A 6000-nucleotide genomic window follows, 5' to 3' on the forward strand; every position below is an offset into this window, starting at 1 on the left:
CATCACTTTCGGAAGGGAATGTAAAATTATCCTTGTGTCCAGAAGAAATTCCAAGTTCATACAAGGCTAGCTAAAATATGGCGAGCGATATATCTATAATCTTCCAATTTTCCGAAAAGTTGCCCGATCCAAAAAATGAATCATGAATACGCTTAAATTTCTTTTGTCTATCGTGTTTTTTGCTCTTTTTGGTTTTTATTCGCTTCAACTTTTCGTTATTCAAACAGTAATCGAATCAAGAAGTTATTCGATTTATTCGCACAGCCCAAAAACATCTTCACAAAACTACTCAATTATTTTCATTCGAAAGCGAAAGAGCGGCAAAAAAAATGTTGGAACAATGTTTGGAAAAAACCAAGAAAAAAAAATGTAATAAAAATAGTATTGACCTTCAGTGTTGGTTGCCAACCAATGGTTGGTGCAGCATTTCCTTTCAGTATTGGAATTTAGATGCTCCGTATTTGGGGTTGCGTTTATACAACTAAATGTAAGAAATGTATGTATGAGAGAGATGTCGATTTAGAATAAAAACCGACGCTCGACAAAATAATAATACTTGATCCGAGAGCGAGAGAGAGAGAGAAGATTTCCACTGGGACTCGTTATGCCGTTCAATATGTGTTGGTGTGTGTGCATTGTGGACGACGGTAAGTTTATCGGGATGGTGTTGCTTTTCGTAGAAGACGATAGTGTAGTGCTCTGCTACACTAACTTCATGATAACCTTCTTCCATGGACTTCTCCACAAATATACCGCTCGGGAGTGTGGCGCTGATGTGACTAAAGTTTTCAAGTGGAGTGACGACATAGTAAAAACGAGTTTTATGCTTGTCGATATATCGTCGAAAGACACATGCAATCGAAGCGCATAGTTTTCAACAGATTCATAAATTATACGATCTCCTCATTTCCGTTTTCGTTTGGCTCACACACACACACACACAGTGTCTTTGTGTGTATGTGTTTTGTAGCAACAATTTTCCATTCATTTCCGAACCTTTTCACCTCGTCTTTATCGTCAGCTACTTCTTGATTTTCGTTCGGTATATTTCGCGTGCAAGTCGTTTGGTTCAGTTCGATTTAAATCTGTCTAACGTATTATATGCCATGTTTCAAGTGCGGGGCTTCGAACAAAATGAACTAGTGCAAAATAAATAAAAAAAAAAATCAAGAGAAGAACTAGTGTAGGAAAACAGGAAAACACACAAACATGATACCCTTTTGATATGTTTTCGCATGATTGGTATTTAGTCCGCATACACACGTAATACACATTCCGGACAATTTTCTTTCATCCATTTCCATGGGATAGTGGTTGGACCAAAATTTGATGCTTTTGTACCACTATGTGGTATGAGGTTGATGTTTACCACTTCTTATTACTACTTAATTCCAATGCAATGGTTTTTATCAACGCAACCACTAAACCAAACCAGTATACTTGTCTTTCACGTTCGCTTTGGTGAATTGGACGAGCCGAATTTCCATTTCGAACTTAGATCACGAAAAACTCGATGGTATTATATTGTGTACATTGAATGGGAAAGGTGATGTGGCATTGAATGTATGCGTATGTGTGTGTAGACAGGGAAATAAAAAGCAACACCATTGCAAAGATATGCCTAACACGGGTGAAAGGAAAAAGAAAACGAAATTATGGATTTCGTAAGTTTATGTGATGAACTCGGTTAAACCAACAGAACCGAAACTCGAACGGAACGGAACGGTAGGTAGATTTTATGTTGATCGTGTGCCCGGGAATTTTCTTCTTTTTCCGCCTTCCTCATATTTATATTTGATTTTATTCCCTTTCGCCGTGCCATCGCTGCCGTCGTCGTTGCTGCCAATGCAATATCTCGGTGACGAAGTTTCTAAAGTCTCAATTTGATGCTTGATGTTTTTTTTCTGGGGTAACCTTATACGATGATACAACTTGATTCCATTTAAGGTATTTTAATAAAATCACCATATATATATATGGAGACAAAACGTAATGTCAACCCAAGATACTATCATGTTATATTGACACGAAACCCTACTAAATTCAGTGTTGCTTTTTCTTTGTTCGCGCTACTTGTCTTGTTGCCCGTACACAGCACAGCGTGTTTGTTTCACGGTGATGTTTATTGCTTGAACTTTGTGCTTCGCACATTTTTCTCTACGTTCGCATTCTTCTTCATTCTTTTGAAAGTGAAATATTATTGGAGCTCATTTCGACAAGTACGCAATCAATAAAAGCGAACAAACTCGAGCTCATTTGCTTATACGAGTGAAATGCGTTGTATATATGTGACGGCAATTTCCCCCTCATATTCAATAGTTCTTCGGTGCTGTGTGGTCGAAATATTTGTTTATTTTCACAAATAAAATGCTCGGATCAAGTGCATTTACATGAATGACAACCATGAAGCATGTATATCAAATAAAAATGAGCTCGGTTATAAATCGGATTAAAATTTTCGCCCAGACTGGATTAAATAATGTTGACTTGTCAGTTAACACCGACTGATAGTTGGAAATAAATTCGTTCATGCTCAATGACTGGAACTAAGCATTATAAATGACATTAACGCAACGCGACGTATCTTTTTACTCATTTTTCGCTTTTTCGCCCTTCGTTTTTTTCCATTTGTCGTATGTAGTACCACCATATAACCAACATTTCGACTGTATATGTAAAATGCTCCTCTGCCAAAAAAACCTGAAATCAATTAGATATTCATATTTTGACTAAAGCCATGTGTAAGTAAGCTTCTTATAAAGACGTACTGTATATAAAGTGGTCTATGAAAATTCCATACTTTACTCGATTAAAATGTTCCATTGTAAAATGATACGCACACACCGACACAGACTCACGGTGCTTGGGAAAATTGCAGCATAGAATAAATGAACCAAATCCTCGGTGTGTAATCAAATAATTTGTAATTTTATAGCCATTGCGAAGCTGCACATTCATTTTGCTACAGACAATTTATGATATTTTACACTTTTACACGACGACGATGAGGACGATGCATAAGTGTATCCTGTATTCGGAATGCGGCATCGCTTTTGTTCACTGCACATCCAACGCAAAATAAGCAATTTTGTGAAAATGTGAAAAGGAAGGAGAAAATTTATCTGGCCTAAAATGGTAACGTGTGTGGAATGTGCGGTTACTTTGGCCGAACGAAGAAAACCAAACGATATATACGACACATTTTGCACCGTTTACATCCATAAAGTGGTCGAAATTGTTATAAGACGGTTGGAGTCGTTGACCAAATTGTTACAATGAATGGCAAGCAAAGTGAGACATCGAGAGAGAAAGAGAAAACGATTTGATTGCACACACAACAATGGCAAACTCAGATACGCTCACGTGAATTGGACCGGTGATTGTGCTTATATTGCACACCATAAAGCAGTAATAAGTGCATTATAGCAATGAAAAAGAAATTTGAAGACAAGGTATTAAAACGATGCAAGTGAATATGAACAATTTTACACGTGTATTTAGTTGTATATATGAAATATAATGAATGATCGTAGTGAATTTATGATGCACCATGCACAAAGGTGTGTGCGGCACTAATGTCTATCGTGATTGCAAGGATTTCATTCGGTCTCACACCTTGATTCTCGAATGTCATTTAATGGACCGAGCTTCAATGTTTCCACATTAAAATCGTAAATTTTACGTTTTTTCCTCTTCTTTTTCTTGTCCCTCTGACCATTTGCGTCGTGTGCTGTCAAACATTTATTCTGTTCATGGCGTTCAGAGAACAGGGCCTAGCCCACGTTCTCCGTTTGCTACGTAATATTTCTGGGAGAGAGACAGAAATAATGATGATGTGTCTTTTTTTCAAAGGTTTCCGAATTGCATTTCCATTCAACGATTTGAGCCCTGGATACAAGATATGTGAAACCAATTGTATAGCACTTTTAAGTGTCCCATGTCGTTCATTCGCTCTCTCTAGTTCGCTTCTTTCCTGTTCACCATCGCAATACGTTATCGTTTCGTTCGTTCGTCCATCCATCCAGACCGTAGAACATTTTTATGGTTTCACAGTGAAGAATACACGAGCACGATGCACGGTCATGCAGTCATTGCTTCGCATTTAAATTGTGATGTTACTTTGTGCTGGAGCAGAGAATGCTTCGGTTGCATCGTGCTATCAAAAACACAATACATTCGCTACAATAGGATAATTTCATCGTTCCATGTAAACCATCACATACAAAACACAAAATACCACTCGTACAACTCGCTCTCACTCTCTATATCCCGTTGGAATATGCATACATATATCTTTATCACTCTCTCGCTTATTCATTCTCGCCGCTATTCGTTTCAGTGTGCACGAGACATTATTATTATTTGAGCTTTCTTAATGCCGTTCATCGTATTAAATTGCCATTATTTCTGTCTACAACCTATCAGTAACAGATAATTTATTCGCTTGAACTATGAGAAAAAAAAATGCATACAAATAAATCAGCACATTATGCACAGGCAATATTGTCCGGATGTGTTTATATTTTATGCGCAAATGTGTAAAATGTTCCGTTTTTTTTCTACGCGCTCGCTCTGAAGTGTTTACTTTTTTGTGGTGCTCTTGTAAACATATTTTGTGGAAGTCGTTGAGCGCGCATACTTCATACATATTTCGTTACTGTAAGGCCACGAGGTTGAGCTAAATTGCTGTTGCAGTTTCATATTTCTGGCAAGTCAAGCACAGGATGTTTGCCATAGTGAAGAAAAAAAATCGCAGCAATCATTTCTCATAATATTAATTATAACAACGTTTGGCATAAACTAGCATGCATGCTGTGTGCCAATGTTCTATCGATCCCCACATGACACTTTGTTGTTCAGCATAAAACGCAGCATCGAAATATTTGCCGCGTCGTTCAGCTCGAAACATGGCAATAGACTCACACAAGTTCAGCGCTTCTTGTATTGCCATTTTGTAGGCATTACTCTCTTGATTGTTCTAAATAAAAACCAAACCAAACAAATTCAATTTACATAAGTTTTACTTGATACACACTGTACGCTTTAACCACAATTCTGTTCCCAATCACAAGCAATTTTCCATCGATTCGAGAGCCATAAAATACGCTTCAAAACTTATCAAATGCAATCAAAAATGTCGAACGCTTTTCTGAAACTGTCATTCAACTTTTGGTTACACATTCCCATTAGCTCGCTGTGTGTGTGTGTGTGTGTGTGTGTGAGAGAGAGAGTTTTTCGTTCGCTTGTAATCAGAGCGTGCTATGAGCTGATTTTAGCAGCACTAACTGACGTCAGTTGCTGAGCTCAGCTGCTGACGAGTATGCGTTGCGTTGTTTTAACGCATTTGCAGTACAAAATTCATATTCGTCTCTGGTTTCCAAGTCAAATTTGCATGAAGAGAATATGAAATTTGACTTGGAAACCAGAGAGGAATATGAATTTTGTACTGCAAATGCGTTAAAACAACGCAACGCATACTCGTCAGCAGCTGAGCTCAGCAATTGACGTCAGTTAGTGCTGCTAAAATCAGTTCATAACACGCTCTGCTTGTAATTCTGTTCGCATGTAGAGCCTGTGGAACTCAGTGGCATCTATACATTGCTTTTCACTAAATGGAGAAAAATGCTCAGCAGCTCTCGTATCCACATTAGGTTTACACAGAGTTTTGGTTCATGTTGATGTGCATGGGAATATTGTATGCGGAAAATTTTGCCTCAGATAAATAGCTGATTAGTTTGTTAACTTTTCCAACGATGATAAAACATAAAACAACAAGCAAACATTTTAATTTACACACAGTCCACAATTTAAATTCATGTTTCCAAATATTCCAGAACAACATCATCATCTCTCTCTGTATGAGTGTTTGTACACATCGTTTCACTTCTATGTTTTCACATCACACAACAATTTTGGCCGGGTTTTTCAATTATAAATCAATTAGCATGGTTGTTTTTATGGGCTTTGGGATATGGATTTAAAAATATTTTCCATGAAATT

The sequence above is a fragment of the Sitodiplosis mosellana genome, unplaced genomic scaffold, assembly GCF_009176505.1.
Source record: "Sitodiplosis mosellana isolate CC-2019 unplaced genomic scaffold, AAFC_SMos_1.0 Smas_scaffold_1, whole genome shotgun sequence".
Taxonomy (NCBI): domain Eukaryota; kingdom Metazoa; phylum Arthropoda; class Insecta; order Diptera; family Cecidomyiidae; genus Sitodiplosis; species Sitodiplosis mosellana.